At 48.9% G+C, this 23,265-nt stretch overlaps 1 protein-coding gene across 2 annotated transcripts in view; it reads left to right on the top strand.

The window, feature by feature from the left end:
- The window catches only part of PLXNA4 (plexin A4), a 461,691-nt gene that overhangs the window by 5,679 nt on the left and 432,747 nt on the right, over positions 1–23,265 (top strand). The window lies entirely within an intron of this gene.

Below are 23,265 nucleotides of genomic sequence, written 5' to 3'. Positions count from 1 at the left end.
ACCCAATGGACATTTCATTTTAGACATGCCTAGTCCATGCAGCTCAGTGCTCCAGCTAACGTGAACCTTGCTGGGGACACACGCTCTTCAAAGGTGATTCCTGGAGCCATGGAGGAAGCCAACTCTTTGCTGAAGTATAATGTTCCCAGCTGTTTCTCTCTCAAATATTAATGTTTGCAGAAGACACCAAGTTCTCAGGGCTGGAGAAAAGCCTGAAGACCTGAGCTGGAGCAGTGATTGGGTTGAAACCTCCATCCCCACTATGCTGCCTATCAGCTGGTGGCTTTGACCTTACTTGGGAGAGATTTCAGTAGAAAGAGAGAGGTCATTTGCAGACTCTGTGACTTGCTTTTACTCCAGGCTTTGTGCTGACAAGGCTTTCCAGTGTTTTTTTAAATACTGCATGCCGTGAAACAGAAATCCAGACCCAAAAGCCAAGAGGCTGAGATTCACAGGCTTCTTTTGCATAGGAATAAACAAAAACTGCCGCTGAGCGTGGCTGGATTTGCACTGGTGACCCAGAATGGAAACCTTGCGTCGTCATCTCCCTCAGCTTCCATACCCGATCTCTGAGTTTCCTTCCAACTATATTATCCATACACGAGTGGTCTGCCGGGGCTTTCCCACCAAGCCATTGGCAATAAATCTAGGGATGCTGACTGGCACTTGAATTTGCCTTGTCCTTCTGACAGGACGAATGTGTGGATCTAATCCAGATAATATGGGATAGGTTTCCATTACAGGCATTTGCATGATATATACTCACACGCTTCCCCCTCCTCTGAGCTCATGCAAGGGCCAGAGGAATAAATCTTGATGCTTGGTGAACCCTCGCAGCCAACGCTGCACCAAATGCATGTAAATGTTTGCAAAATGAGCCACCCCGACCTGCTTGTTATTTCTCCTTGAGCATAAAACACTACATGGGGGAGGAAAGGTGAGGGTGGTGGAGGTTTCTTTAATCCCAGTACTGTTTTCCTTTGAAATAGTGAAGTGATGCTGGACTCTGGGACTGCGTGTAGATGGTTAATATTTATATACTTGTTGTTTCTTCTGAAGTGAGGAACATGCACTTGCCACCCGCAGCCCCCTGACGCTCATTCATGAAGAGCATCGCTGGTGAGTGTCTCGGCGTTAAACTGTTTGGTGACTTGAGTTTAGAGTTATAGGATTCGGAGCAAGGAATTAGCAGTAAATCAAAGCCTGGATGGCTTCGTACTCAACTGCAGCAAGATTTAAATTAAAAATATCTTGCCGAGATGAAGTACTCATAAGTCAAGCACTGGCGTGTCAGTCTGGGCTTCGGCGGTGAGAGCTCGTCCCCTTTGAAACAGAAACCACGAGGAGCCCACATATTGATCCCCAGCTGAACTGGGAAATTGCCACTTCATTTCTTCTATTAAATGTTCTTTCTTTTCTTTCCTTTTTGCCTTTCTCCCACCCCCCAAAGGGAAGATGGTCGTGCTGGGAAGTTGGGAAAAGGTTTGCACATTCGCCGCACGTGCGTGTGGCCCTGTTTGACTTGGTTAGAGCATATTTGATTGTGAAAAGGGATTTATTTGTTTTTTGTGGCAGGGGATTTGTCTATAATGTAGTGCTGGAAAGAAAACTCATTTAGAGACTAAGGAGGTGTATCCTGTTACAATTGCCTATTGATGGAATAGCAAGTGCTCGGTGTGCAACACAGCTTTATTTTACTTTAGGGAAACTTATTCTGGGCTGCCAAAGGGAGACTTTGATTTGCCAGAGAGCTGTCCCATGGCACTCAGCAAGTCCCTTGGCTTTTTGTTTCCCCATCTATCAAATGGGGGTGGTCTTGTAGAAGTGACTGGCCCTTTAGCCATCATCAAATAGTCATTTTGCTCTAATGACCTTTACAAATTACTCACTTTTTGTAAGTCAGTGAGATGATAAAACCAGGGAGGTTCTGGTTGGGAACTCGCTCAGCAGCCTAAGGAACAGCATCATGTACATGGCTAATAGTCACTAACGGCCACTGTCCCATCCCTGGGCAATGTCAACTTCTTCAGCTGGCTGGGAGGAGGCTTGCAGAGGTGGTGAGGAGCAGGAGGCTGTTCTACATTGGAGGAAAAGGCTTTGTCACCGTGGCACTGCCAGGGAGAGGAGGTGAGCTGGGAATACGACCACGCCAGTTGTGGAGCTAACCAAAGGCTTTTGCTTGGATTTTTCTTTAATGGGAAATTTAAGGGAAAAAAAAACCCCAAACCTCACACCCAAATTAGGATGGGCATGTCTGCTTGACTTGCTAGCTTTATAAAAGTGAGTTTCCGGGCTGTTTTGGGAAAGCCCTTTTATCGATCAGGGTTTTGATGCACATTTCTGGTTCTTGCTAAAAGCAGAGCAACACGTGGAGTTTTGTAAGCTGTTATCCTGAGATGTCTATGTGTTGCAGGGGGGGTATTTGCACGGCTAATTTTGGGCATTTCCTCCTTTTGGTTATGTCTCACCCTTTGTACTCTTCCCTTCATGGTGTCCTCCTGGCTGGATGGGGGGAAGAGGGGGGGTTGTCCCATGCCACCGTCCCCTTCCCTTCCAGCCACCCTGGAGCCCCAGGGCTCATTTGGAGGGTTGCAATGACCTTGATGCCTGGTGCTTTTGAGGCTGCATACCCCCATGACCCCTTGGACCCCAGGCTTCACCTCTCCAGAGCTTCCAGCCCCCTCCCAGACAGCTACCCTGGGGAGGGCAGTGCTCAGGGGCAACCTGGAGAGTGACTTGTTGGTTTAAGTCCCAGCTCTGCCGCCACCGAAGCCACCTCCAGGAGGGCAATTGCCTCCTCACCCTGAAGACGGCAGGATGAGCTCTGAGTTTTCCTCCTGCGCTTAGCTGCTATGGTGATGAGTTGCTATAGAAACACATAGTTAGCATTATTATTTATTATTGAAAGGTGCTTCTTTTCATCTCTTAAACGCAGGGTTGTGCCAAGAAGAGCCCGATGCTGGGTGTGGGATACTGCCCACCCTGTCCGCACAGGTTGGTGGGTTACGCTTCCCGGCAATCCAGGCTTTAGCCACGCTGGAGGCAAGCAACCGTGCTGTGCTGGCCCAGCGGGCTGATCTGGTTAAACAAATCCCCCCAGTATGTTCCCGTCACAGGTTCCTTCCTTCGTCAGATCCATCCTTTGGAGGGGGATTTGAGTGAAGCGTTTCATTATAATGAGCTTAGTTATTTCCAAACTAGTAATCGCATGTCACCATTTGGTGCAAAGGGTTTGCATTAAGTTCTGTAATAATATGTCTATTCATCCATCACAAATACTATATTCACAGGACCTTGTAGTGATTGCCTGGTAAATACCTTCTCTTATCTTTTTGCATGCGCTGCTCCTTGCTTGCTGAAGTCCCCCCCTCTCTGCAAACCCATCCCTCCGCACTGGGAGGCAGGGAAGCTCCTCCGGTGCTCCTGTCCCGGGCTCCTGCTCTGCCTGAGCCCCCCCTGGAGCTGGGCACTCAGCCAGGCTGTGCAGGGGAGACCCCGCAGGGCTGGCTGCAGCCTGCAAGATGCCAAGGAGAACAAGAGGTGCTGAGGGTATCGCTCTGCCTGCCCTAACTATTGCTTTCCAGCTGCCCTGGGTGGGACAAAGCCTGGTTCGGGGGCTCTTGCTCCCCAGGAATGGGTGCGGGGGGTAGGAGCATGTATCTTCTGTAAGCTGGGTGCTGAGCAATGCTCTGGCTGAGAGTTGCAGCAGGGGCTGCTGCGAGAAGCCCATTTGTACACAGCCACGGGTTTGGGAAACGCACGGCCGGGCAGTGCGGCAGGGATGCAAAGCCAGATGCCTGGGTCTCCTGCCTGCAGCCACTGGGTTCACGGCTTCCCCTCGAAGCTGGCAGCGCTGCAGAGGTGGCTCTGCAAGGAAACCTCCCTCCATCCTTCTGTCCTTCACACCCTGGCAGCCCTGAGGATGCTGCAGCCGCTGCAGAGGGGTGGCTCATTGGGGCCGGGAGGTGAACGCTGGGAGGATGGAGGGATGTCTGGAGGCACCAGGAGGAGCGGGGCTGCTTTCCTTCTCCGGCTGGGGCAGGGGAAGGCTTGCAGCAGGGATTAGCTGTGCAGTTCTTCTTTCTTCCCCTCCTAGCTGTAAAGGACTCCCTGGAAAATGCCTGGTGGGAAAAAAAAAAAAAAAAAGAAAAAAGAAAAAGAAATGAAGGAAAACAACACAGCTTTTCTCGATGCAGGATTAACAACTCGGAGGTGAAGTTTCAGGGCTGCTCGGTGTAGCTGCAGGGGGGATGGCTCAGCCCCTCCTCGCACAGCTGCTGCAGGTGCAGCGCTGGGTTCTCCGTGCAGCCACTGCAGATGCTCCCCTGGAGGGACGAGCCCCTGCAGGGTGTGGAGGGATGCAGGAATGGCTGGACCAGTGCAGGACGCTGGACATGGAGGGACTTGGGTGTGGGGAAATCTCTGCTGTTGCTTGCAGAGCGTGGCCCTTGAAGTTCCTTGAATTCCTCCTGGTCTCCACCTTCCCCAGTTAGCCAGGCTGGGACTGGGAAACATCCTTCCCAGCCTTTAAGGAAACAAAAGGAGGCTCTTTAAAGCACTCCCTCGAGCAGGAATAAACCACCTTCCTTTGCAGAGCCCATTTCATTGCTTGAAGTCAATCCCTTTGGGCTTTGTATTTTCCTTCTTGGAAGCCGGGCTCCCCGTGGAGAAGAGAAAAAAAACACCTGGGGTGCAAGAGCAGGGCTCGGGGTGGGGGGCAGAGGGGACCTTCCAGGGAAGTGTAGGTTGGAGGTGGAGGGGAGGATGGGGGGGTCCACTGTGGGGGTCTAGAGGGCTGAATGCTCACCCCTCGCTGTGTCAGAAGCCCCTGCAACCCATCCTGCAAGTGCGGTGTTCAGTCGTTAGCGTAGGGTCGCATGGGGCATCCGTTTGGGATCCCCCTGCTGAGGTGGGAGATGCTCCTGCATGTCCTGCACATGCCAACCCCTCTCCTACTCCTGGTGAATGAAGCATAGCACTAAATGGGATTTCCCTGAAAGGAAGGAAGCCGGCTGTGGCACATGAAAGCTTGCTATGTTTTGGTCAGGTCACCTGTGTTGATGTGGGCCTGGGGAGGTCGTGTTTTGCTTTTACCACCCCTTCTTCTGCACCCTGACCTGCAGCCAGCTGCTTGGATATGGGGTTGTGACACCGATGCATTTAGAGAGAAGTCATCCAAACGGTGGCATGGACTTGGGCCTGGTGTGGGGTGTCCCCTTGGATCCCACCAACTGTGAGACCACCAAGTCTCATGTTCCTCTCCATATCTGCTTGAGAGCAGAGTCATTTTGGCTGCTGGACTCGGAGCATCTTTACAGCCTCTGGCTTTCCCTGCCTGGCCTCCGCAGGGGCTCCAAGAGACCAGGAGCTGCTCACCTTGGCCAAGCAAGAGCAGGAGGCAGGAGGCATCCTTGGACCTGCACCCCTCTGCCTGGGTGAGGGATGGAGAAGGGAGGCGAGAGAGGTGAGCCATGTGCAGCAGGAGCTGGATGCTAAAACCAACGCCTGTCAGAGTCATTCAGGAGGGTTTTTGACTCCCTTATAATGGAGTCGCTGCCCTTGCCTGCCTTAGCAAGGCAAACAGCTCAAAGGGATGCCTCTGAATGAAAGTAACAACTTTTAGGACAAATTTCTCTCTGCATAATATCTCAAAGAAAGCAGGGAAAGGAAATGGCAAGCAGGCATAATTAGGTAAGTATTACCCACTAGGAAGGGGAAGGAGCTATCAAGTCGATTTCCATTTCCTTCTTATTTTACATGCCTGATTCTTCCGCCTCTCCAGGAGGCGGTGTGTGAAGTAGGTCTCTCCTTAGCTTGGAGAAGTAAATAATCAGAACATGATGCGCTCTGAAGCTCTTCCCAAAGCTTTCCAAATCTGGACTAAACTGAGGATTTTTAGCATCTTCACAAATCTGCATTTTCCAGCATCCGTGAGACCTGGTGGGGACTTATTTCCAACCTCCACACTGAGGAACCAAGGTGCAGGCAGGCAGCGGGGCTTGTGTATTCTCAGTGTGACCTGCTTGTCTGTACATATTTCTTTCTGTTTTACCTATTCTGCATGGAAGTAGAGATAACTTCTTGTCTCCTGGTTGCTTCCCAGTGTAAACCTGGATGTTTGCAGTGTGAATCCACGGAGGTACCTTGTGCCGCACTGGGAAATGCCGTAGGGATGAGTCCCCCCAAAGCCACCACCTGCTCCATCCCTACCCAGCATGTCCCTGTGTCCTCCTGGCCGTGGGACCCACCACTTTGCTCCCGTGTACCCAAGGTTGTTCTCCTGGCTTTACCCTCTGTTACCTCTTAGGATAACACGTCGCAGCTTGGGCTGCAATTACGGAGGCGTCAGCGGGTGCCTGTAAGACATTTTGGCAAGGATGCGGGATGGCTTGTGCACCAGCCTGAAGGAGAAGGGCTCGCCTCCCCCCTCGCCTGCCCCCCCTGCTCCAGAGTCTGTAAGTGGTGTTATTAAAGGCTGTCGGGAACTGCTGTCATTGGCACAGTCAATGGCTGACACAAGGCAGCCCTCAGACTTTGACTCATCTGCAGCTCACACACACACACACACTCTCTCTGTTACGCATGAGCCAGAGAAAAGGCAGTTGCTCACATGCATCACCCTTCTCCCAGCTGTTTGGGCCCTTTTTTGCATTCATTTCAGAGAAGAAGTCTTGATTGTCCTACAGTGTAAGAAATTTGGGTTGCATTGTACTACCAGCACGTGCCCAGCTCTCTCATTCATTTGTAGTTGAAGCTAGGGTCCCTTTTTCCTTAAATACAACTACATGCATGCATCCATATATATATATATTTGTATGTTTTATACATACACATAAAAATACACATTTATATGCACATTTCTACACACAAATGCAAACTACACATGGTTACAAAATGCCAATCTGTTCATCCTGCGCTTTTCACAGATCGTTGCCAATTTTTCCCACAGTTCAGGTGTATTGGGCTTGCATGGCAATGTTTTGGTAGTGGCAGGGGTTACAGGGGTGGCTTCTGTTAGAAGCTGCTAGAAGCTTCCCCTGTATCTGATAGAGCCAAGGCCAGCTGGCTCCAAGACGGACCCGCCACTGGCCAAGGCCGAGCCCATCAGCGACAGCGGTAGTGCCTCTCGGAGAACAGATTTAAGTAGTGGGGGGAAAAAACTTGTGGCACAGCATCAAGAGGAGTGAGAATATGTGAGAGCAACAACACTGCAGACCCCCAGGTCAGTGCAGAAGGAGGGGAGGAGATGCTCCAGGCGCCGGAGCAGAGATTCCCCTGCAGCCCGTGGGGAAGACCACGGTGAGGCAGGCTGTCCCCCTGCAGCCCAGGGAGGTCCATGGGGGAGCAGATCTCCACCTGCAGCCCGGGGAGAGAGGACCCCACGCCGGAGCAGGGGGATGCCCAAAGGAGGCTGGGACCCCATGGGAAGCCCGCGCTGGAGCAGGCTCCCGGCAGGACCTGTGGCCCCGTGGAGAGAGGAGCCCACGCTGGAGCAGGTTTGCTGGCAGGACTTGTGACCCCAAGGAAGGGACCCACGCTGGAGCAGGCTGTGCCTGAAGGACTGCAGCCCGGGGAAGGGACCCATGCTGGAGCAGTTCGTGAAGAACTGCAGCCCGTGGGAAGGACCAACGTTGGAGAAGTTCATGGAGGACTGTCTCCCATGGGAGGGACCCCACGCTGGAGCAGGGGACAAGAGAGGAGTCCTGCCCCTGAGGAGGAAGGAGCGGCAGAGACAACGTGTGATGAACTGACCCCAACCCCCATTCCCCGACCCCCTGTGCCGCTGGGGGGGAGGAGGGAGAGAAAAGGGGGAGTAAAGTTAAGCCCAGGAAGAAGGGAGGGGTGGGGGGAAGGCGTTTTGAGATTTGATTTTATTTCTTATTATCCTACTCTGATTTGATTGGTAACAAATTGAACTAATTTCCCCGAGTCGAGTCTGTTTTACCCAAGATGGTAACTGCTGAGTGATCTCCTTGTCCTTATCTCGACCCATGAGACTTCCATTATATTCTCCCCTCCCTGTCCAGCTGAGGAGGGGAGTGATAGAGCGGCTTTGGTGGGAGCCCGGTGTCCAGCCAGGGTCACGTCAGGAAAGGTCTCGTAGGTCCAGGATGAGATTTCTGGAGAAGGAAGAGCAGCCTTGCTGCACAGTCAGAGTTAGGAGGGATTTAGGACAAGTCCAGTTCTCCTTTTTCCTCCAACATGCCTTAATCAGGCGCTGGTGGGAGAAGGTTTTTTTTCTAGCTTGCAGGGAGGAGAGGGAAGAGAGGAAAAAGTCTGAGGTTTTGCTCCACCGCAGGACTGGGAATAAATGGTGCAATCCCGGAAAAACCTTCGTGTCTGGGAATGCGGTTTCCTTTGAGCTCGGTTGCTTTAATGCTTTTCAGGAGGTGCTGGTCCAGGCTTTGCTGATTGCAAAGGGGTCACTGAGGGACTGTCGGGGGTAGAGGATGAAGGTTGTGCACCGCTTCTCATCCCTCCAAGTGGCTCGGCTGCAGCTTGGCCATGAGCACTCAAGGAGGGCAGCACAAGGTGCCACGAGCCTGGAGGAGATCCCAAGCAGATTGCGACTCGGTGACAATCTGCTTTCTCAGTCCTTGGTCGTGCACGCACTCGTGCTCATGCAGACGTGTCTGTGGCTCCTGCTGGTCGATGCATGGGGTGCGTCCAGCCACATTTCCCCCCCAGCAGTAGCCTATGTGTCCATGCAGGCTGCTCTCCTGCTCTGCCTCCCCTCCTTCTGGGTATGCGTGTGTGTGCGTAGAATAATTTTGAGGCTTCTCCATACCTGCACAAGGATATGCAAAAGTTACAGTGTGATGCCTGAAGACTGTGCTCCTTAGACCTGCAATAGTGAGCTGGAAAAGAAAAACATGGACCTTTCCATGCAGCAGTTTTACTTGGTGGTTGTCCTCTCTCCTGTCTTGTTTCTCCTTCCCCAGTAACACAGGCAGCAGAAACAGCTTTATTTTATAATAAGCAAAAAGGTCTCCAGGTGCAGGTTTGTGCTCGCCTGTCTCTCTTCCACTGCTCTCTGCCAGTGGGTGCCTTACTTTGCCACCCATAATTAGCTTCTTCCAAGGTCGTCTTGTTGCTGGGCTGAGGCAGACCATTCTACAGCAACTGCCTATTCTCAAGCACAGAAAAAAATAATCCCTTCCTCAGCTCAGTGTTAAGAGGGAGCGGATTTTAAGCTGGTTTATGTTGCTGCTGAAGCAGGGCAGTCGGCAGAAGGGACCTAAACCGGCCCATGGTTGGTGGGGAAGGTGGACGGAGGGGTGGAGGACGCCTGTCAGCCTTCCCACGCAGAGGAAGGAATCAAATATCTGCTCTATATCAAATACCGTGCTCGATTCCTGCGGGACTGAGTTATTGGTGAGGAGGAAGCTGACCTTCTCCTGTATTTATGAACTGAATCTCTAGTTTGTTTTGTTTTTGATTTTTTTTCTGCTCCTGTTACAGAGTGCAATACTTCATTTCACAGGAAATAACATTTTCTTCATTTTCTCCTTTGGTGTGATTTTTTTAAAAATGCTGTTTGAGATGAACAGGCTTTCTTCCCCTTACCTTTCCTTGCTTTATAGTTGGCTTGGCACACTGGAAGTGGATGCTGCTGCCCATGTCTCTGTGGGACCATTTGCTGTGCTGGAGCCCAGGGATATTCCCCTGTTATGGCTGCTGGGGGTGAACAAATTCTCGTGGAGCTGGACAAACACATTATTATTTTAGTAGTCACACCCCAGCAAGTTTGAGAATTAAAAGTAGTCAGCAATTCTCTTTACCATCACACAGATCTATCCTTCCTCCTGGCTGTCTTATCTCCAGCCGTCCCTGATGATACAGCTTTTTCTGCAAATCCTTTCTTGCAAGAGCTGGTCTCAAGCATCTTCAGAGCAGCAAGTCCTTCAGAGCCCCCTGTTTCTTTTCCCTTCCTCTTCTGCCCAAGGAGAGCAGATTTTTGGAAACTCAAGAGCTCTGTGTTTCCTGCGCATAGGTCCCTTGGAGATATCTGAAGTTACTTTGCTGAAGTTCACAGGTGACTTTTGAAAACCTTGGCCTTTGCATTCGTCTATATATAAATATATATAAAATCTGTTCTCTCTTACCTCCTGTTTTCTGTCTCTGTCAGGAATCCAGCTGTGCAACATGTGGCACTTATAGGACTTGGAAGGCAGGAAGATCAAGCAAACACAGAGCTTTCAGCAAGAAGAGATAAATTTCCAGAATAAATTCAAGCCACGTAGGCCCAGTCTGTTTTAGTTTTAAAGCCCCGCTGGTAGTGATGTGTGGGAGCTGTAGATATAAAGCCAGGGAGAGAAGAAGAGTTTATTTGTATTATTTCTGGCACCTTGGTAGAGAAACCTCTGTTCTGAGTTCATGGTGCTTGGCACAATGTTCGTCTGCATGGACCATACCGGAGAAACTGCCTGCGGAGCGCTACCTTCGTGCATGATTTGAAGGCAAAGAAAAAAAGGGAATTATCTGCCCTGAATGAGAGAGAGAATGGTATAGCTGGAAGAGGAAAGTGCCGGGTTTGTGGGGGTGTATGGGATGCAGATGGTGGCAGAGGAGAAATATCTTGTTATTAATAACCCACTGAATTGCGATAGCATTTTTACACCTGTGTACGCCACTACAATTTTTTTCTTGGCGCTCCGGTGTCTGGCAGGACCACAGCTGTGAGCTGTGGGCTCCCTTCTGCAGGCATCTGATGGGGATTTCCTAGTTACGGCAGAGACAGAGGACAGGTCGGTGTTTGATGTGCCCATGGTATTGAGCCATGACCGTGGACTTGCTGCAGCGTGGTTTGGTCCACACAGCAAGTCCTACGTTTCCCGAGTGTGTTTGCTGACACTGACCTAGCAAGGGTCAGTCTGGCAAAGGGAGTTGCTAGCTGGGCTTGCTGCTTTTTGGAGAAGCCTGTGTTTCTACTTAGCACTATGCTTTTGTTTTACTAAGTAAGAAAACTAAATAAGCCCAGAAGTGGCACCTGGATGCACTCCCCAGCCCCGTCCCAACAAGCTCCGCAGCGCCCAGTACAAACCAATGCAGAATTCAGCCGAACGCCACCACCCCCCCCCAAACTTAATTTCCCTTCCTGTGCCCCCCTGCCTTTTTTTTCCTCTAGTCAAAGCAAAAGATTTACAGGCTCTAACTTTGAAGTGAGGGCAAATTTCAGCCCAGCCTCCTGTCTGAGTGCATGCCTCATGTCATTAAAATCCATCTGCAGCCACCCAAGCCTCCCCAGCCGACCTCCCAGCCACGTAGGAGCCAGGACAAGGCACCGCGTGCTCCGGCCTCTTGGCTGGAGCGCAGATGATGCTCTCCATGAGCACGGGGGATGCTCCTACCTCGTGTCGAAACAGTTCTGACTGCATCCCCAAAGGAGAGGTGTGCGTGGGCACAGGCTTACATGCTTTTTTACAGTATTTGAGACTTGTGCAGCGCTCAAAGAGCAGCTGTGGGATCCTGCGAGGTGAGGGAAGAGAGCAACCAGTCCTGTTTTGGAGAGAGGGATGAGTAGAGAGATGGAGGCAGCGGGAAAATGAGGGCAGGCTCGCCCTCTGCACTGCAGCTTGGGGGGTGGCACGCACTTGGAAGACAGTCCTCTGTGGGTCTTCCTCTTTCAGCACCTGTGCATTTGTTTTGTAGTGTTTCTTCAGGTCTTACAACCTGTGTTATCAAGGCCTCCATTTCTAATAAGCAGGATTTTATGAACAGAGATGACCTTCCATGCCCCCACGTTAAAAACGCCCCTCGTCTTAGACACAGGTGCCTTTAGACTGTGTGAGCAGAGATGAACAAAGCAGATGGTGGTTGGATCTGGATTAAATTAGAGTTTGGGGTGACATTTTGCTTGCAGCTGACTCTAAGCAAACAAGTCACTTTCTTCTGGGTAGTACAACCCAGATCTGAAACCACTGGTTATTGCAAACCCATAAACTATCTTTTGCAGACTGATTGGGCTCATATGCCTGTTTCTGGTGCTGGGTTTTCTCTGTAACACCTATCCTAACACAGCTAATGCTTTGTGATGATGGATCTGCAATTATGAGGCTGTGCAAATAGCTAAACCAATTGCATCACCCTCCTTGTGGCTGCTCTAGGGTGATTTGTTGATAACACTAGGCATGTGTTCGTGCAAATGAAGGGTCAGGTCCTGCAAAGTGCAGAGAACCTGCAGCTTCCATCCATGTCTGAGCACCTGGCCCAGGGAAGATATTTATGGAAGGAGAAAGAGAGGTTTTGCCTTTTGCAGGTGTACTTTGCAGCAGCAGCAAGCTGTCTACAAACTGCCATTGCTGATGGCAGCCTGACAGTGTCTCCTCTCGAGGTTTGTCGGTATGGGGAAGCGCACGTGCACATTGCAGAAAGCTTTAGCAGCAGAGTAGCCGGAGCAGACACCTCCTCCCTGCCTCACCCCGGCTCCGCAGGCTGGGTGCCAGGAGCAGGACTCTGTGCTGTATCATTTCAGGACGCCCCGGACGCATCCATGCACACTCACAGCTGAACACGGTGACCACTGAACTATTTAAAGTAGCTTCAACGATGACACTCGAGTTTATAATGCACCTATTCTGCTGATGCTGGCAAAGTGCTGGAGGAGTGGATGGGTTTCAGACTGAAGGGACTTTACCGCTCTGGAGCCATTAGGGTGGGTGTGTGTTCCTAAAACATGCACCAGAGGAGACGATAATAGAGAAAATCAGCTATAAAGGAGGTTCCCCTGGTGCCATATGCGTGGGTCTGCGGAATACTTGTCTTGTCGCTGTGGCACTGAGTTTGGGATTAAACCCATGGGCTGTATCTCTGTCCCAGTCACGCTGATACTGTGTGACCTTGGCCAAGTCTTCGTCTCCCTGGACCTCTGTCTCCCTGGGGTGTTTCTAGACTGAAACTTCTGGAGATGGGGACCCGAGCTTAGTAGGAATGTCTTGATTAGAGCCGCTGGTTGCCCTTGCAAGCAGCAATGTGTTATTTTACTGGGGGGACCTGGAAGGGCCCCTCAGGACAAGGTGTGATGTGCTGGTGTGAGCTATGGCGGGATGGCAAAGTAACAGCAGCATCATGTCATCAGGCGCTGTGCACCCCATCCTCCCACATTATTCGTGTGGTTTTAACTTATATAGGAATAGTCTGTAAATAAGGGTTGCTGCTCCTGATTCTATTAAGTCTCATAATTTGGTAACTCACTCCAGGCTTGACATTAAATCTTGGTGTTGAGAAAAAACTGGAAGGCGATAGCGTTGTCCTTTGCTCAGGAAGACCTTCTGCAACCTCTTCTCAATGCACATAGAAGGGTTAGGGAAGGTGCTGGACAAGTCTGCAGTCATTCAGCAACTACCTGCTCTTTTTTTCCTTCTTTTCCTTTCTGCAGTGGCATTTTTTGTTTTGATATGCATTTTCTAAGCACTTGAGCAAGGCAAAAATGGAAGCATCTCCCCAGAACTTTAACCTTATGTAACTAGTCAGCGGCTGGAGGAAACTCATCTTAGGGGAACTGGGGGAGTCAGGAGCTGTGGGATCAATGCCCCATTCATGAGGAGGGGATGGTTCAGTGCTTACAGAATTTGCAAATCTGCAATCTGCCCACATTTCCCAGTCTCTGCTCATATCCCTTTTCCTAGATTGTCTCTGCCCAGTTTTCTCCCCCTCCTCCACTTTCCAGCCATCCCTTCCTTGTATCAGAGCATCCTCCTCTTTTGCTTTCCGATTGGGTTAATTAAGCTGAGCTGCAGCGTAAGTCCATCAGGGAGCACAGAAGAGTTTTCCTCAGCAGCAGTGCTTAGCACCACAACAGCCTCCAGCTGACACAGCGAATAAGTGTGGGGAAAACCTGCTTAGTCCCTTCATCCCCGATGTTGAGCATGTTTTACTCCTCCTGTGGTGATAGCCCAAACACTGTCTGATCCATCCTGGGAGCAGTGGAAGAGGCAAAAGCCTTATGTGCAATGTATGTGTTATAAGATGCTGTACTTTAGTCAGATTTAGAAAGACTTTCAGGCATGGCCAGAAGATCCCCATGACAGCAGGGGATGACCCTCCCAATTTTTACTCCCTGCTCCAAAGCGTGGAAGCTTTTCAGTAAGACAGTGGAAAGAATATAACCAAGGTCAAACACAGAAAAAAAAATTAAAATCAATAACTTGCAAAAACTTTTCTCCTAATTTAGTTCTCAGAATTGCCCAAGCCATTCTGAATGCAACTTTCTACGGCGATGTTAGCCTGAGGCAGACACCAAGCTGAGGAAATTGTCCCCTGAGCAGTTCAGGTCTGTCAAAAAGTAATGAGGACCTTAAAAGCAAGTCTTAGTACAGAACATGTCAGACAACCTGAGCTATAGGTGTTGCTGCTAATGCTCAGTGTAATTATGCATGCACAGACTGCCCTGCACTGGGACTACAGGAATTGCATAATTTTGTGCAAAAATAAAGGTGTCTGGATGCTGTACAGGATAGATTTGTGTTTCACCTTGCAAATGCAGCCTTTATGTGTGTATACAACATCGGTCCTCTTGTAATCTTCTTGTTAACAAACATAGCATGGGATTAGCTTTTTACCCATACTAGCACAATTCTGTCTCTCATCTGTATCTGATCCTGACCATAGGTGTCCTGTCTAGCTCAGCAGTATCTTGAGACTGTCAAGCATGATTTGGAGCTAGTTATCCTGCAGCAACAGCCGGGCAGGGCTCTAAGAATAACTTCCCATTGGCCTTTGTATGTGTTGGCAGCAGCTAGGCTTGTCCTCTGCCTTGCAGTGACAAAGTCACTGGAAGAGAAAATTAATAGCAAATTAGTAATAGCTTATCCAGGCATTTTTTTGGAAGGTGTGGGGGGGGTGAGTTTTGCTTCTGATTCTCTGCCAAAAGTACCTGTTGTGGTCTTCCTGCATTGTCTGTAAAATGGAGCATCACAGGACTGTGGTGGCATAGATGTCAGACTGCTTTTTTTTTTTTTTTTCCCTCCCTGAAATGCTCGCAAAGCTGCTGCTTATCAGGGCTGTGTCCACACTGCTTTATTACAGCTATCGGCACAACAAGTAGAGTCAATCCCCCTTGCTGCTGCTGGGCTTGAAATTGTGTCTCAGCTGGGTATCTCTGCTAGTGCAAGCATGGGGCTCTCCATCAGAGTCCTGTCCCTTCATTTGCCTTTTGGATCGGGTGGCATCTCAACTGCCCTTCAGCCTGTTAAAAAAAAAAATCCAAGTCAAGTGGGGACAGAAGGCTTTAGCCAAAGCGCTCTGAGGGGAAGTCCTCTGAAGAGGACATCACTTGTTTGGTCTGATCTTGGGTATTTTTTTCTCGGGGGGAATCTCGTTCTGAACACAGCAGCTGCACTGAGCCGGGCTTCGTTTTGAACTTGACAAAAAGTACTTGTATGTTGGAATGGTTAAAAATGATAAACAATTTTAATGCAGTTTTTATTATATTTGTAAGGGAAAGCCAAGTAAAGCATGCAGTAAATTAGTATTGCTCAAAAAAATGTCTATTCGGTGCTGTATTGTTTCATTTGTAAAGAAGAGACCATGCTCTGTAGCAATCTCGTATCTGCAGAAGATGCCTGGAATTTCAGGCTGGTGAACTTTGGGGCAGAAATACGGACTTGTCAGCCTTATGACATCTCTTAAAGATCTGTTTTCAAGCCCACGGAGTCAGCAGAAATAGATTATTTCAGCTAACATGTGCAAGTTATGAACTAACCAGATTGGGACCTAATTGCCCTGGGTGCTACAGAAACATGGAAAAAGACAGTCCCTCATCTGCCCTGCTCAAGGGCTGAAAGATAGAGGCCAGTTGCTGGAAGAGCTGTCATGTAAAAGGCAGACTGCTAAAATAAATGGCATGTGTCTGCCCAGGATGTTCATGGGTACATAAAAACCCACCCAGAAGCATTTAGGAATTTGGTCAGAGTTAGTAAGTGCAGAGAAAATGAAACAAGGAGATGCCTAATTTTTTTTCCCCATAATCTCTAGTACAGATGTCACTATAAAAATACTGCTAAAGGTGGCAGTACACTGAAGCTTTCCTTTAGGTTTGGGAGAGCGAATGCCAGCCAGCACTACTTTTTCCCGCTAGTGATAATGGGTGTGTTGGACTTGAGATCTGGCTAAAATTTGAGATGGTCCAGCCATCCCTTTTTTATGGGACTGTACTCACTCATCTGCTCTCTTTAGCCACTCACGTGGGAAGCTGAAGACGAAGGATTTGCTGTGTCAGATCTTTTCACTGGCCCCATCCATAGCTAGTGGTCGCTGCTCCAAAATGGATTGGATACCTGCCATAAATGAAAGGAGGAAATCTTATGCTGATTAAAGTGTAAAGGGAGACTCCATTCTAACCTCTGCTGCAAACCCTGCATCACTGAAGAGAAATCATCACACCTCTATCTGACTCTTTCCTCCCAGTAATATAGTATTGTTACCAGCATTTTCTCTATGTTCCTACTCCTGCTGTGTGTTCAGCCTATTTCCCACTGTAAGGTTTGGTATAGTTGCAGGATTGATGGTCCTTACTCTAGAGGATCCCGGATCTCTCCGAGAACACAGCTGTGCTCTGCGTTAATCCCATTGGGCTGGCCAGTTGTACGCTCTTCATTTGAGAGAACTTCTCATACTCTCTGAACTGTCAAGTACTGGTCACTGGTAACTGAAGGTCATCTAGTTTGCAGATAGCCTGATCTTGTGCAGCAAATCCACCAGCTCTACGTCCCTCTGAAGCTTTATTTCCAAACCTTATTCCCCATTCTGGTATCATCTCTGATTTTCCCAGTCCTGTTGGTTTTACCTTGTGTCTCTTGGGCTGCTCTGCTCCAGCTGCCTTTTGAATATGTAGCAAAATCTCAGACTTTGAAGACTGGGGATTCTCTCCTGGCTTCTTTGCAAGTGGTTTCCCCACCTCCAAATATAGATCTCAGTGCTCCAACAACCAGTAGATCAAAGTGTAAAGGTTTTGTTTTTTTCCTTTAAGAAGTCCCACATTTTATCCTTGCCAGTGTCTCATGTAGATCTTGAGAGTGAAATAGCCAGTGATCACAAAGTCACCGTGAATATGGAGTTACTCTCTGTGCCAGGCTTTTGGGAGACAGCTAAAGTATGGTCCCTGTCTTACAAGATTTGGCTCTTCATGGATTTATACAGTGCTAATCACAAGACTTCAGCCTGAGAGAGAGGACTTGTGTCTCACAGATCTTCCCAAGATTGCAAAGCAGGGGGAAACATCCACCCACTGGCATTCAGTGCAATATAAACTGTGCCATACAGCCTCAGCCAACAAGAAAATAGCTGCCTGCTGACTCATGGAGAAAGCTGGGGTCAGAGCCCCTTCCTTGCTGTTTGGGGTCAAAGTGGTGTTTGAGGGCTCCCATCTGAACCAGGTCCAGAAAATTTAAAGACTTCACTTGGGTACTCTTCAGAGCCCCCTAAGCCTTGAGGGGAATTTGTGAGCATAAGCTTGACTTTGAGGAAGAAAATGCAGTTTCCCTCAAGGCTGTCCTAAAATGCTCTACTTGATATACAAGCTGGGGAGACCTGCTGGGATGAAACCCAGTTCATTTTCTTTTCAATATTCATCATTCCTTTAGGGGCAGAGGCTGTGTTTATTCCTCTTTGTGTCTAGAGCTGATCACGATCTCCTTACCTGTGAAGTGCCTTTTAATTTCTTGGCCAGCTTGGCACTGCCAACCCCATGAGAGCTGCACTTCAGTGAAATACAGTAGAGAAACACTTTGTAGTGGGGAGAACAGAGGGCCAGGAGTGTACGATGGCTTTGTTGGGGACAAGAATGAGACTTTGAAACAGAAGTCAACCTGACACTCTAGCTTTTGGCAATTCTTCACTTTTCTCCGTGCTTTGGACCTATATGGTCTCATACAGATGTTCCTTGAGGTAGGATTAGTGAAGTTAGGCACTGTTGTGACATGGTTTGCTTAAAATCAATGACCTTGTGTGCTCTTGCTACAATAATTTGTTTGTCTGGGGGTTTACATTTCCCCAGTTACTGCGATAAGGAATAATTTTTGTAGGTTTACCCTCAGAATACTTTCAGGAGACTGGGAAATACTGTTACCTGTGTTGTGGAGGTTGGCACTCAGCCATGGAGACTCATAGCTGAGTCTGCTCCAGAAAAGAGAGTTTAACCCCGGCCTCTGGATTTGTAGGTTATTTCCATGACCTCAAAACTCCATTCTTGTTTCTGTGACACTGAATATTTGTGTTCTTTCATTCGAGTCTCTGCGTAGCAAATTCCTGGAGGAACTGCGAAACCATTACAAACCTCTCTGCTCTCTCTTCCAAGCACAAAGGAGCACAGCTCTGACCTGCTTTTGCTGATAGGAAACCGAGTCTGAAACACAGGCAGAAACACTATCCACGTGCAATTTTATGACATGGGGAATCAGGAAAAAAGAGAGAAAGTCCCACTCATGGCAAGTGTTAATCCCATCATTTAATACGCTTCTGATAGAGGCACAGGTAACAAGGTGATGGGCACCATCTGAGTGCCTGAGTAGAACAAGCTGTGTGATGAGGGAAGGCCATGTTGTCCCGCCTTAGCTTAAGTGCCTTGCAAACAAACCACTCCTGAAATTAATCTCTTTATTTGGGACAAACTGCAGCCTGTGCTGGGATCTATTCATTGCGGTGAGCTCTCAAAGAAAGGATACTCTGGTGTGGGATGCCCTCAAAGAGACTTGCCTTCAGTTTCCATCAGGCATTGGACATGTTGTAAGTTCAGGGAGAAAGGGTTTAGCTGAAGTTAGAAGCCGGTCTTTACTGGGGGAGCTGTTGACAATGTCTCTGTATGAGTTTTCATGCCGTGTTGATTCCCAAAGAAAAGCTTCTATCCATGGTAATCAGGGTTTATTAAAGGAAGACAGGAAAAAAAATCTTTAGCTGAGATTAAAGGGATTGTGTAGCTGCACTCCGTGCTGAATCGCTGTGTGCTGGCTCTGTCGCTGGGCGTCTGCCTCGTCAGCATCTCTGCATGGCCTCCCGCATCCTGGGAAATGAATAACCGTGCCTGAGCGGAGCAGAAGTAAACAGAGGAGCGTGCCGCCTGATTAACGCTGGGCTTCGTTAACCACCCAGTCCATGTCACTGGCATTGCCCAGGAGTCCCGGGTGCTGCCCGGTGGAGAACTCACTGAGCCCCTGGGACTGTGGGGTGGTGTCAGACCCACACTGCAGGAGGTGGGGGTGGGTTTTCTCCCCCGTCGCAGTGCTGTTTTTCAGCATGTTTTGGTTGTGTTCTAGATTTTAATATGTACTTTTGCTCTGAGCCCCTGGGCAGGTTTGCTTCCATGGCTTTTTGCAGCCAGGCTCTCCTCTTGCCGCTGACCTTGCAGTGTCCCTGCTGCCAACATGTGGCTGTGGCAGGGGACCTGGTGATGTGAATCTGTCTACCACCTTTGATGGCAGGAGGGTTGTATGTGTCTGAGACAAATGGGGAGATGCTGTCATGTCCCATGTTCACCCAGTGACATGTTCCTTTCAGGGGCTCTCGTAGTGGGGTTGGATTTGTGCCAGTTGCCAGTACAGGGACATGACCATGGCTTTTGTGAGGTTGTCAATCAAAACCGAATGCTCCAGCTCTCTATTTGCCCTCTCCCTGTACGCTTCCTCCCAAGTCCTTCCCTCCCTCTCAATTCATAGACCGGTCCTTTGTGTCCTCTTTGTGTCTGATTTATTCCTACTTCCTCAGTCAGAGCGCATCCTTCTTGACTTTCTCCACTTGAAAGTTGCTGGGCTTTGAGGATGTATTCAGCATTCCCTAGCTTTCCTATCTAATAACGGCCACTATCCAAGTTAAAAGAAGGTAAGGAATTTTCTTCTGCTTAAGCTTTTTTGCATCCAAACTTTTCTTGTCCAGGGCCCCATCTCTTGGCCATAGGGTCGCATGTTGTACAGTCTTGGGATCCTGTCCTGGAGAGCCCTGAGCAGAACCAAGCTGCACCTTCTAACTCAGTGGTCTCTAATGTTTGCAGGAAACAGTCAACTACAGTAAACAAGTAACCACGTATGATGTATGGTAGCATCATAACTTGCTGTCCTTCAGGAGGAAACGAGTCCTTAAACCAAATTGTGTGAATTCAGGAAGTCTTATGGGGAATGTGTTATTTGAAAGCCACAGAGTAGGACCCTAGTTCCACAGGCAGGATTGCGGTGTGAGACCTTGTGTGTGAGCTGACTCTGAGACCTCTGACCATCAATGGAACCCTGTCTGAAACAGCTGGATTTGCAAGAAGGCTTCCTCTGCTCCAATTTCATGTTCAGGCTAGGTTCAAATCTGGTGTAGCACTACTTCTGGAAAAAAGAATGATATCTTCTTTTGGGATTGCTATGTGTCACAAAGGTTGTGTAACACCATAGCCTAACTGTGGTCAGAGAAGGAGGTAGGCAGAGACTCAGCTTTTTTTATGCTGTGGGATAATGAACAGACTCATCCAGGAGATCCAGTCTTAAAGAAAAGCTTTTAGAGTATTGTTATGACCTGTGGCATCCTCTCAGCAGAGCCACTGCATGTGAAGGGTGCAGCAGAGCAGAGGGACAGCTATTCCTGACATCGGAAGACAAAGAAGAGTGGCTTTTTGACAAAAGGTCTTTCCCTACAGATCCCTGGGGCTGTAAAGGCTGTGTGACCTTCCCAGGGACCTTGAATGTGCTGGTGAAGAGGCTGTTGTGGCAGGAGCCACGTAGAGCTGCTCAGAGGGACAGTCTGGTCTCGCACAGGAGCCCTGCATGCTGGGTTGTGGCATCGCTGCTGGCCACGTCTCTGAAGGGATGACGAGTGAGCTTGGTCATTGTGGGAAGGCAGTTTGGGTTTATTTTGGAAATACCCAGCTCAGAGCCTAAGCTCAGACCTCACTGCCTGCTCACTTTGGCCTTTTGTTTATTGTTTTTTTTCTTATAATATAATTAGTCTCTTGCAGACCAAGCAGCCTAAGAGACTGGGTATGTCTATGGCACTGCATTATTTGTCTTCCCAGCTGCTAAGATTTCTGCTGTCCAGACGTGGGTAATAAAAAGACATGCATAACCCCCTTCTCCTTGGTGCATCCTCTAAGGAGTAGTACAAACCCTGCTCTATTCTGCAAGCTAAACACCCAGTCCTCCTTGCCTCTGCCCTCTGCTGTTATTTATTAATTAAGCCAAATTATAAATTATAACCCTTAGAGGCTCAAGTACTGATTGGGACTCCAGGACAGAGGGTGCAGGGCAAACAACATGAGCAGATGGGAGAGAAGGAGTGAGTGCCAGCAGTGTACAGAGAGAAAAATCCTGCTCCTAGTGTCACTCAGATGGCTGATGGAAGATGTCAAGATAGCCTCGGGCTCCTGCTCTCCCTGCTTTGTCCCAAAAGGCTGCTCCTGTGCTTGCTTGGTGGCTATCGGTGCTGGCAGACTGTTGATGCTCTTTCCTCTGCAGGGGAGCATCTTCCCCCATGAGGTTCACTATTTTTGAAGCTCCGTTGTCTGCTGCAAAAGGGACTCCTCATCCAACCTTCCTTTTCTCACTGGGGTCTCTCTGGTTTCCAGATCAAATTTGCTGTCTTTGCCTGGAGGAAGGTTCCCCTCACCATCCCCTTCCGCTATGAGTGACAGTCTCACCTCAAAGTCAGTCACGATTCTCACCTGCTTGGGCCTCAAAGATTTCACGTCTGGAGTGTATCTCCTCTTATGTTGTGTTGGTCACTTATTTTAATGGGCAGATTTCCTCCTGTTGTTGCAATTCTACTCTTGGGTGTTGTGATGACTTTTGGGCAGAGGGCTCCTGCTGCAGAACAGGGGCTGTTCGTTACGTCTTTGGTCTCTGGGTCACGGCAGTTCCCATTTCCCTGTCCTGCAGCTGCGCTGACTCTGCAGGGCTGAGAGGAGGAAAATGTAGTAAAATATAGGGGTAAAACAGATATCTTTTTAGTACTTGAAAAGAATAATTTCTCCCTAGATCTGTCTAGTGCCTGACCAAACCAGTCTCTGTTAGAAATATGGATCATAACTCATAAGTGACGGGAGCCGGTGTTCAGGGTCGCCACGTGATGTTTCTGAACACAGGACTCAAACAGGGACAGCTTCCCTCTTCTGCTGCTCTCTCAAGGATGGCCTCTTTTGAAAGAGGAATGGTTGCGCGGGGAGAGCTCATCCCATCGCCGCTCTATCTATCATAATAAAGGTTATTAAAGCCTACGTGACCAGCCTGCATATCCCTGCAGAGCGAATCCTCTCCTGCTCGCAAGACAGTCTTGCAAACTCTGCAGTATAAGCTTGATTTTATTAAATATTTGCTTGACCAGGAAGGCAAAGCAGAACAGGGTAAACACACCTAAAGTAAATGTGAAATGACCTTTGTCCGTCATCTATCCAATGCCTGCGGCTGCTGTGGTAGGGAGGGCAGCGGGAGGTGAAGGTGATCATACAGCAGCTTTGAAATTCTGGCTACTGTGAGAATTTTGAAATATTTGGGGTGGCATAAAAGTGGTGGATGCTCTACAAGCCCAGACTTACCCTTTCCATTATCAGATTCAATCAGTCTACAGGTCAAAAGAAGACAGGATTTCTTCTCTTTATTATTTCTTGAAGTAAATTTTTCAGTTCCACGGACTTTAGCAGAGTTGCACAGATTTGAAAAAGCTGTGAATCCAGACCTGTGTCACTGCCACATCTTCCTCCCTGCTGGGATCTGCAAACAGTGATTTTTTTCCTTGCCTTCTACTTCCATGGGGCTGGCTGTCATCACCTTTGCTCAGCTAGTTACACTCCTGATTTCAGCAAAGTCGCTCCATGAGAGAGGTGATAGGACACTGGCCTGCAGGAGGGGAGCTGGGGTTTGGCTTGTGTCCTTTCTAAAATCAAGAACAGTTTTGTGAAATTCTAACCTGGATGTTAAAGAGGGATGGAGGGAGGAAAGACTTGTGCGCTTCAGCCTGGCTGCCAGTAACAAGGGTTCTGCAGTCAGCACTCACCAAGAAGCTTGGCTTGTGGGATCCAAGATGGTAGGATTCCATCTCCCACATGCTCTGTGGGGCCATAAAGGGCCAAAGCTGTTCTTGGTACAGAAGCAGCCACGAAAAAGTGAAGAAACAGGGAGCAGATGGATGTGCTGAATAGGAAGATACATTTGCATGGCATGAGGATGGGGTTTGGTGATGTGCTCACCAAATTACAGAAGCTGTTTGAACCCATAGTGCTCCCACCACCCTGGTTAAAACCTGGGAGATTTTAAGAGACTGAGTGGTGCAAGGAAGCCCTCTTCACTCTCTTTGGAAAGTCAC

This window comes from Harpia harpyja, chromosome 6, assembly GCF_026419915.1.
Source record: "Harpia harpyja isolate bHarHar1 chromosome 6, bHarHar1 primary haplotype, whole genome shotgun sequence".
NCBI classification, from domain to species: Eukaryota; Metazoa; Chordata; class Aves; order Accipitriformes; family Accipitridae; genus Harpia; species Harpia harpyja.
The sequence above is the reverse complement of the archived record's forward strand: the minus strand, read 5'-3'. Positions and strand labels throughout refer to the sequence as shown.